Genomic DNA, 10,815 nt, shown 5'->3' on the forward strand with positions numbered 1-10,815 from the left:
GCTGTAATAGCAATACCAAAAAATTCCACAATTAGGCTGTCTAATAAACCATATAAAAACAGAACATTTCTACCTTGCCTTGGAATCATACCCTTGCAAGAAAAAATTCAAATTCTTATCGACACGATACTTGGCAATTACTTTTTCTATAGCAATTTTACTTTGCCAATATTGTGGGAATGTCTACATGATAAACCTAAATGTTTGGTTAAACTTGAGACATGATACAAGAGGTGGATCAATTATCTACTTTAATTTATTTTTTCCACCAGCTTTTTAGTTAAAAGGACAAATGATTCTTCCCCTCTCTCACTTCAGAAAACACACAAGATGTTTAAGGCACTGGTCTTGAGTCCACTGGATGGCCATATCTTTAAAAACTACCCTGTGTTGAATGAATTGCTAATTTCTTCTTTTCACTATGAACGAGTTCATAACAAGCAATGCAATCTAGAATTTATCTCTCACCTGTTGCAGATCTTTTGCGGTTCATATCAATTGCTTTCAAAGTCTGCAAATGCCTCCGCCAATCTCTTTGCCGTCCACTTTTCTTCTGGATCTTCGATAAATTCTTGTTCCTCTATCTTCTTTAATAAGAGTTCTTCATTTGGCAGTTCTCATACTCAAAAAGATAAAAGAGGTGCAATTTAAAATGTTGAATTCCTTCCAGCTTATTCAAAGAGTTTTGTTTGGTAGTTCTGACTAACCATCCTAAAATAAAAAGCATTATTCAATGGGAAATACTCTCTCTCTTTGGCAACACACGTAAAATGAAATAAAAAAACAATATCCAAACAAATTATCACCATTCTGGGTGCTATTTGAGTACTGTAATCACAATGCACTCCTTATTTCTGACCACTAGCAAAACCGAGGTATAGACAATTCCTCCCAAAGCGGGTTATCTAAGTCCTGTTCCTACATAGGGCAGAGCATTAGGAGATAAATTCCATGGGATCACTCACTTTGAATGACAAATTAAAACAAATGTACAGGAAATTCCAAGGCTGTAAAAATGGAGTACCTCTATAGGAAAAGCTGACCAAGGTAATTGTCCCAGGTTTAATAAACCATACTGCTTCAACAGACTTAACCAGGCCTAATCAGTTTAACCCAGCAGTTCCTCCACTATTACATACAACCACAGTCTATGAAAGTTAATATATTTTACTTGCTGCTTTCAAGAGGTGTAAGACTACTAATCTCCAAGTTCATGGCTCATCAAATCACTGTTAAGAGGTTACAAATGGGTTTCATCACAAACCAGGCAGGCGATAGTGTGAACATACAGTATACAGTACCAAAGTTAACAATAGCCTACATAAATGTTTACCAGTACTACACAAAAGGATTTAAAAACAAAACTTTCCCAAATGCCTTAATCCAGGCTATACTAGACATTTGGTTAAGTTGCACTACCCTACCGGTAATCATTCATCCTGCACAACTACTTTCCAATGCTCCTTTAAGTCCTTAGTTTTACTTTGTCCTAACAGCAAGGCACCCTATTACCTATGTTGATAGATTGGAATCAACAGACCTAAATGCCGAATCACACACTTCAAAAAACTGACAGCATTAAGAACCCTTATGGGTATTTTGTCAAGGTGGCTTACCATGACCTGTAAGTTTACTTGTGAACGAAGGTTCTGGAGTGGGAGGTGAGACCTTCCGGACTCACCAGTGGTGCTTATACACCCCCCCCTGGAACCCCCCCAAGCGGCGGCGCGAGCCCTAAACCACGCCCCCTTGGGCGGAGTTACCAGAGACGAGCGGGTTGACTCGGCAATGGAAGTCACATTTTTGAAGTTGTAATAGAACAAAAAATAACACAGAAGTGGTTGAGCTTACCTTGGTAGTGCAAGTTATGAAGGAATTACTGTGAAGGTGCAAATTGTTGGACATAAAGGTCTTTTTACTAGTAAATTCAATCTTCTTGTGCTCTCTTGGTTGATATGAATATTGAAAGATTCCAGTTAGTTTGTTTTCTGTGGAATAATAGTGATTGTATGTGTGTGTTCTTGTATATAGCCTACTCTGTTGAATTATGAAGTTGTTAGAATCTTCCCTCCTAAGTACTGTACATGGTCTCCTCGGCTCACGGGGGAAGGGTTGGAGGGTGACCCAGACTTTGAGTCCGGAAGGTCTCACCTCCCACTCCAGAACCTTCGTTCACAAGTAAACTTACAGTTCTGGAGAGGGAGGCCTCAACCTTCCGGACTCACCAGTGGTAGCTAGGCAGATGCTTCAGGGGGCTTGAAGATGAAGTCCAGCGACCACAGCATCGAAAGCTCCCTGTAAGCCGAGGAGAGCATAGTAAGAGCTGAAGACAGAGTCGCTTCTCCAATTCATTCTGGACATGATTTCTTGTATCGATACTCCATTGTATAGCAGTCTTGATGAAGCTTGCCCCCTTATAGAGTGAAAATTCGTTGACTGTTTAGTTGCATTTGGGTCGGCTCTGAAAATGCACTCCCTAAAAAGTTGTCTCATTTTTTGTAGAGACATTATCTTGAAGTGTTCATCTAGCCATATGTGGTCTTTCCTGTCTATGTTTCTTTCCATACAGACTTTGTTGGTGTATTCCAAATAGAAGTTCAATTGTCTGACTGGACATATTTTGGTCTGTTAGGAAGCTTCCTAAAGCTGATCTCTATTGGCGTGTAGTTGTTCTTTTGGTTTTTGGCCATGAAGGAAGGGTGGTTCCGTAAGACAATGTGTTCTGGGGTGAAGGTGCTCCTGGAAATGCTGAGATTGTTAAATTGATTAGCTCTTAAAGGGCAAGCTAAGGCTACTAGGAACAAGGTTTTCTGTGTCAGTAGTAAGGTAGAGTTATCTTTCGTGGTGTTGAGAAATGAAATTACTTTGTCTAGATCCCAGCCAGGGAACTGGTGAGAATTTCTAGGTTTCCTTCTATTAACTCCCGATATCATTGCTTTGACATATTTGTCCTCTGCAAGACAGTAACTTGGGAAATAGCCTGACAAGATAGGACCTAAAGCTGCTCTGTAGCTCTTCAGGGTGTTGTAAGACAGACCCTTGTCTATAAGGTGATTGAAAAATAAAATAATTGCTAACAGGGGAAATTTGTTGTCTCTTCCATACTCCTTGTGAATGAAACTTTTAAAAATGTTGTATAAGTTTTCATACTTGTGCAAGGAGCTGTCCCTCAAGCTGACAGCAATTTTGGAGCAAACCTCAGGAGGAAAGACGTTAGGGAGCTGATCCTTTAAATTTTGAAGGCGATCAAAGTTGATTGGAGCTTTGCTGAGGGTGAGATACAATCCTTGAGAACTATCTGGTAGTCTTCGATCTTCACAATGTATCGTTTGTGCTGCTTCGCGACTGACTTCACTAATGGAATCCATGGTTCCGTCCCCTGCGATATGGTGCAGAAAAGCATATTATTATTGCATTCTTTATTGATTTTAAAAGCTACTTTGTGTAGTAAGAATCCTGGTGGAAAGGCATAGAGGGGTGTTGATCCCTTCCAGCTAATCGTAAGTGCATTATTGCTGATGGCTTTTTGATTTGGAAGAGATGAACAGAACTTTTTGCACTTAGTATTGAAACCATTTGAGAACAGATCTATTTCTGGGGTAAAATTGAAGTCAGAGCAGATTAAGGAGAATAGACTGTCACTGAGGGAAGTTTCTGTGTGAATGGAACCCAGGTCCCTGGAAAGTGAGTCTGCGATGGTGTTACTTACTCCCCTGATCCATCTGGAATTTATCTGTATGTTGTGATCCTTCATGGTACTAAGTATTTTCCTGACTAGTTCATGGGCTAACTTGTTTCTGATACTACCCTGTTTCTTTATCCAACAATTAGTAACCTTTGAATCAACATGTATTAAGACTACCTTGTTGTATAACCTTGTGATGAAGTGTTCCAAAGAATAGAAGCAAGCTAATAACTCTCTTACATTGATGTGAAGGGAGGATTCTTCATTTGTCCAAGTTCCATTTATTGAGAGCATATTACCCGCTATTACTAATGCACCTCCCCAACCCTGGTTGGAAGCGTCAGTGAAAAGTTCTGCATCTATCTGTGGTTTTGGAATGTTAATCTCTCTGTACATTTGTCTCTGTTCCCATGGCTTTAGGTATTTTTTGAAGGTGTGGGGAATGATTTTGTACCCTGAATTAAAATAACTGTGGTACCTGTGGAGATATTTAAGATGGAATCTTCCCAAGCTTGTATAGGATGCACTAAAATTTAAAGCTCCGATTAACATTTGATAGGAATGCAGGTCGGATTTAACAGAGTTGGAGAAAGCTTTGGCCAATTCGACACACTTCTCTATGTTTTTCCCACTGGGATTCATAGTTTTCTTAATCATATTGTAATGCACTCCTAAAAATTCAATTCTTTGAGTCGGTTCAATTGCAGATTTTTTAAGTGAGATATTCCATCCTAAGTCTGACAAGATCTTAATGACTAGCTGAATGTGATTTTTACATTTTACATAATCTTTTGCTAATATGAGAATGTCATCAAGATAGTTGAATATTAAGATGTTATATGAGGTTCTAATATACTTGATCACTGTGTACATTATTTTTGAAAAAATATAAGGTGCTGTTTTTAGTCCAAAGGGTATCACAGTCCATTTGAACTTCCTTTTACCTAGTTTGAAGGTTAGAAATTTCTGGCTACTTGCATGTAATGGAATGTGCCAATAAGCATCTTTTAAATCTAGTTTGCAGGCCCAAGAGTTTAGATGTAGATAGGGAAATATAGTATTGGCCTTGAGCATGGTAAAAGAAGGTTTTTTAATCATGGTGTTGAGCACTTTCATGTCAAAGATTAGTCGTACTGTTCCATCTGGTTTGAATTTATAAAATATGTGGTTGGAGTAGTAAAAGGAAGTTCTGGGGATCTGCTCTATGACACCTAGTTTTAGCAGTCTGTCACATTCACTTTCCAATATTTTACGCTTGTTAATTGAATAAAATCTATCTTTACCTGTTCTTTTTAATGACCTCTGGGCTTTAAGTTTATTATTAAACGGAATTCTCACCCCTTCATTGATAATTTTACAAGCAAAAGAGGCATTAGGAAGCTTTCTCCAACTATCAATATTCATCAATAATGACTTACCTATCCTATTCTCTGGGGGGCTCTGGGAGGAGTTATTCATTGGTTTTGAGGCCAAAGGCGAGGTCTCTTTACTTCTATCTTGATTTATAGCATTTGGCCCAATGTCATGATGGTCTGGTGCGGAGCAAAGCTCGTTATTATCTGGTGCTGAGCAAAGCTCATTAACCACTGGTGCTGAGCAAAGCTCGTAATTAACTGGTGCTGAGCAAAGCTCATTAACTGGTGCTGAGCAAAGCTCATTATTAACTGGTGCAGAGTAAACATCATTATCAACTGGTGCATAGAATACTGGTGCTGAAAAAATTTCTCTTTGAACTGGTGCGGAGCATGGCTCAATTTCTAGGGTCTTTCTTTTCTCTGGCTCCTGAACTATTAGCTTGTCCATTTTGTGACCTCCCCCCCCTGTACCCACCTCGCCTATTACCTCTTCTAAGTGGCTGAGACTTGAATCTAAAGTTGGGGTTACCTTTGAGGAAACTGAACCTTCTTCCCTGAAATCTGCCCCCGAAGTTGAATTTCCTACCCCTGAAGTTTGCTGCCCCTCCTCTGAGGAGGGGACCTTTGTGAAAGCAGGCAGCAATGGCTGATTTTTGGTCTTCAGTTAAATTCCAAACTTCTTTAATGTCTGCTTTGATTATAAGATCTCTTACTTCTTCCTTGAGGTACCTAGGAAGTGCTCTGCTTCTGAAATTTCTTATCAAATTTTGTATGAGGTCTATGCTCCTCCTTAGGGGACCAATAATAATTTTGGACAAAAAATCAATGTCATTTACTTTGGAGGGGTATACAATGTGTGCCAGTGCTGCATGCCCTTGAAAGGCAGAAATACTCATTTTAATATTTTCAATGTCATAAAAAAATTTTCTCTTATAACTGTCATCAAATACCTTACCTTCAGGCCAGAAATTCAACTTTGGAGTATTAATTAATTTAAAAAAGTCTGAGAACTCCTTATTTTGACTACTAACAAAGAATTTATCCCGGTTATCACTATGGCCTTCACTGAAAGTTAATGCTACTAGTGAATTATTCAATTGAATTTTCCCTTCTCTATGAAAAGATGGTTCAGCTTTGAAATTGGTGGAAATATATGAAGGAATGGGTTTATTGAATGTAAGAAGGTTGAAATCTTCGTAATCACTTTCGTCTCCATTATTATAAAAGGAAAAGAGGTCTAAATTTGCACTTTCAGGTAATTCAGGTGATCGTCTTGAGCGCTTAGTAGGAGGGGGAGCCTCATTCTTCTTAGCAGGTGAACCACTTCTGCCGAGATGAATGTTTAATATCAGTGATTTATTTACCATAGAATAATTGAAATTTTGTTCAACTGGTATAGTAAATATGGACAGCAGCGGACCTAGAAGGCTGAAGTCAGGCAATGGGGTTCACGACTCAAATAGCCCTCTTAGGTTAATTCAGTGCCATATTTAAGTGAATGATAAGTTTAAATCTGTTATTATTAATAAACTAGACCTGCCTCATATGTAACCCTTATCAGATAGCCCCCCAGGCCTAGGCTAGTGTCGATAGGTTTAAAGCGAGAAATGTAAGCTCGAACTTACCTGTGGTCTAGCCTACTGCCTATTAAGCGCGTGCTTTTAATGTGTCAGGCAAGCAATTTGTTTTGTGTGCTTAATTATAATTTTGTAATATATAAAAATTGGAGTATTTAGTTTGTTTATACCGATTAATCGTGTAGTAATCATGCACATGCTTTGCTTAAGCTACTTACGCTATGTTCGGAAGTGCCTGCTCTAAGCATTCAGATCATAACAAGCTTACGTATGGGGGCCGCCATTTGCATTTGTGACGTCATTAGTCTAAATCAGCTGCTTTCCATATGACGTTTTCGTTGTAAACAGAATTTAAAACCTTACCTTTTCTGGATGATTTGCATAAGAGTTTGATTCTGTTGTAGTAACATATTTACGATATCAGAATTAGAAGGCATATCACTATCTGCAGTCGATTGTGTGCGTTTTTCGTTACTGATTACGTTCTCCTCTCCGCTGGAGTCTTCGCTAAGCCGATGCACCTCCGCGGAGGTAAGAATTTGCCTAGACATAATTAAGCCGTGGGCTGAGATATTACTCTGGTTGCTGAATGCAGGATAATGAAAATCAGCAAATGTTGGGAGCAGCGGGAGGGAAAAAAGAGGAGAACGTTCTGTGCCGAAGTCAACTTCAGAAATGTGACTTCCATTGCCGAGTCAAGTGTCAACCCGCTCGTCTCTGGTAACTCCGCCCAAGGGGGCGTGGTTTAGGGCTCGCGCCGCCGCTTGGGGGGGTTCCAGGGGGGGGTGTATAAGCACCACTGGTGAGTCCGGAAGGTTGAGGCCTCCCTCTCCAGAATCATAAGTTTGCCCAAATCAAATTAATTGTGATAACCAACCTAAAGTATATTTAACCATTTAAGACCTAGAGTATATTTCACTGTTTATTCCGCAATACTCAAGAAACATTTAAAATCTATGGCATGGAGTCCGAATGCTGTCTATCATGCCAACATAAAGGAAAAACAAGCCAACTATGCTCACTTAAGTTCATATGTGAACAGGAGCCCAAAATCAGCTTAGATCTCATGTCATAATAAATAAATTATGAAAACATAGCTTTCAATTGTCATATTATCATCATTACTAGCCAACCTACAACCCTAGTTGGAAAAGCAAGATGCTATAAGCCCAAGGGCTCTAGCAAGGAAAAATATCCCAGCGAGGAAAGGAAATAAATAAATGACGAGAACCAATTAACAATAAATCACTCTAAAAACAGTATCAATGTCAAAACAGATATGTCATATATAAACTATAAAAGACTTATGTCAGCCTGTTCAACATATAAACATTTGTGGCCACTTTGAACTTCTGAAGTTCTATTGATTCAACTACCCGATTAGGAAAATCATTCCACAACTTGGTCACAGCTGGAATAAAACTTCTAGAATACTGTGTAGTATTGAGTCTCATGATGGAGAAGGCCTGGCTTTTAGAATTAACTGCCTGCCTAGTATTACAAACAGGATAGAATTGTCCTGGAAGATCCGAATGTAAAGTGAATGTAAAGGATGGTAAGAATTATGAAAAATCTTATGCAACATGCATAATGAACTAATTGAATGATGGTGCCAAAGATTAACATCTAGATCAAGATTCAGAAATCTAATAGACTGAAGTTTCTGTCCAACAAATTAAGATGAGAATGCAAAAGACACCCAAAGATTACATGTTCACAGTAAATATCAGTAATCCCGTGAGGGAGGGAAACCTACCTTCCCCATCCCTAAGGGACTACTGTATACTACCACTCTGCCTTAAATATAAAAATTAAAGAAAACTAAAGTACACTAGCTCCACTGAAACAACCATAGAAGGCAAATCCCTTCCACTAACAAATCCTTAAAACATGTCTATTAGTAGGGGAAGGGAGCTGAAACTAGGATGCAAGTAAATTTCTTTCTCCTACTACGGTACTCGGCACTGTAGTCTAAAGCCCATGCTTTTAAAGCTGAGGAGTAGGAAAGGATATTAACACTGCCTACGTCACTATTAAAGGGGTTGATTTTCTTCCAGTACATAAGTAAATTCCACATTGGGGAGGAAGGAGGCTATCTCCGCACAGATCATGTTAGAACATTTACAAACTGCTTAAATAAAACAAAATTACAGAAAAGCAGACAAATGAATATATATGGAACATTCATCGATAAGTTCTTATCCTTCACCTGGGATAATTCCTCGAATAACACCTTGTTCCGTGTCACTTACAGATTCAAGCATAAAATTAACTACACACCTGATGCCTAACCTAACTCGGGTTGGGGACACCTAGACTAGAAATGTGTATAAATGATTGAGTAATGAAAATTCTAGCCTACTAAGGTATACTGCAAACTCTAATTACCAAAAGTTTACCAATACCATACCCAATGAAGGTGTTCACTCAGGTTCCCGATACACTTGGGATAAGGGTGTGATAAAGGACCACAGCCGTAAATGGGTAAACATATAATTACACATGGAAATACGAGATGGTGTAAAGGAATACTACAGACTTAATAGGAGTAAAAATCTTCAAATAAACTAGGTTCCACAACTCATGTTAGTTTAATAAACCATATTAAAAAAAAAAGAATAAATTTTTGCCTGCTTGTCGGTACTAGCCAATTAATTTTCCTACAGAAATATTACTTGGCCAGTCCTATGTTGTGTAAAAAAAAAAAAAAAAAAAAAAAAAAAAAAAGAAAAAAAAAAAAAAAAAAAAAAAACTTGATTGTTGAAGGCACTGGTTCAAGTGCACTGGATGACCATATCTTTAAAAAGCTCCCCTTTGTAGATTGGATTGCCAATTTCTCCTTTTCACTATGAAGGAGTTTATAAAAAGCAATGGGATTTAGAATTATCTCTTACCTTTTGCAAATCTTTTGTAGTTTATATACATTTCTCCTAAAATACTTAATCCAATTTCAAAGTTTGCTGATACCTCTGTCAATCGCTTTGCTGTCAACTTTTCTCACGACTCTTTGATAAATTTGTGCTCCTTCCTCTTCTCTTATTCCCTCTCTTCATGTTGTATGAGTTCTTCCCTTGTCAGTTCCACAACCTCAATGGATAAACCCTGTAAAATTTAGATTGTTGAATTCCTTTCAGCTTATTAAAAAATTTTTGTAAGGTAGTTCTGACTGCAAAAGAAAACCTAGAAACTTCTAAACCAAAGTCAAACTATGGCATTGATCCTAGAGTACTTGCAATTTAACATGTATTAAATATAGCTCACTGCGTACACAAGGGTCATTCAGGAAAACAAGAAAAATTGATGCGAAAAGGGATACCTTAAGCTTGGGAAAATGTGTAGAAATAAAGCTACAAAAGTTTACAAGGATTCACTTACAGACACTCCAAAATAAACATATGCTTCATGCATTTCAAATATCTACTGCACCAGTGGATACCTCCTTGATCTTAACTTTGAAAAATTATTAATCAGTATGTCCAAGCTAAGATTTTTAACATGCTGCTTTACTGAGGCCATGAGCAACAGGTCACTCAGGTGCTAATTTTTCATGGTAGTTAGTAGATACATTTTCACTAAACTAAGCACTGAAAACAGTCGCTCATTGCTGGCAGTAGTTACTGGAAGGAGGTTGAGAATTTTAGCACTTTTAAGAATTTCCGAGTAGGTAGATTCTGATGGTTTGAGTTCATCAGACAAATCAAACAAACACTTGGGCTTTTCATTCTTAGTTAGAAAGGGACTCATGGCTACAGAAATCTGGGCACTTGTAAGGATTTCATCTGTGTGTATACTGTATCTTATAATTTAAAAAGTCATCATAATTAAAGACGGGTGCATTTATCGCTACTATCAGTGGCATATTATAGGCAAATCTATTATCAATTTCAGAGAGAAATCTCTATAATATTTCAAAATAGATTCGTTTGAACAAAACCTCAGGAGCACGACTTGTGCGGTCCCCACTCACTCCTACAGTTGAACCTTAGCAACTGACCAATAATAGTAAGACCTTGTTATAGTATGTCTACCACATTCAAAACTTACATGTCTTCTGCTTTCTGTTCCTCTATGAAAAATTTGTACCTTGTAATACTGTTAGTTATAAATGTGTACAGCGTGTTAATAATTGAAAAGATAACTCTTTACACAGTCACCCAGTACTAAATTAAGCCTGTGTGTATGGCAATTTATGTCCAAT

At 38.0% G+C, this 10,815-nt stretch overlaps 1 long non-coding RNA gene across 1 annotated transcript in view; it reads right to left on the minus strand.

The window, feature by feature from the left end:
• The window catches only part of LOC137657870 (uncharacterized), an 84,975-nt gene that overhangs the window by 69,348 nt on the left and 4,812 nt on the right, over positions 1-10,815 (minus strand). Inside the window, exons 2-3 of the long non-coding RNA XR_011047229.1 lie at positions 9,512-9,719; positions 469-622 (exon numbers count right to left, since the gene is read on the minus strand). This is a non-coding gene — a long non-coding RNA (uncharacterized lncRNA). The remainder of the gene's footprint in view (positions 1-468; positions 623-9,511; positions 9,720-10,815) is intronic.

Source organism: Palaemon carinicauda, chromosome 18 (assembly GCF_036898095.1).
Source record: "Palaemon carinicauda isolate YSFRI2023 chromosome 18, ASM3689809v2, whole genome shotgun sequence".
In the NCBI taxonomy this organism is placed as follows: Eukaryota; Metazoa; Arthropoda; class Malacostraca; order Decapoda; family Palaemonidae; genus Palaemon; species Palaemon carinicauda.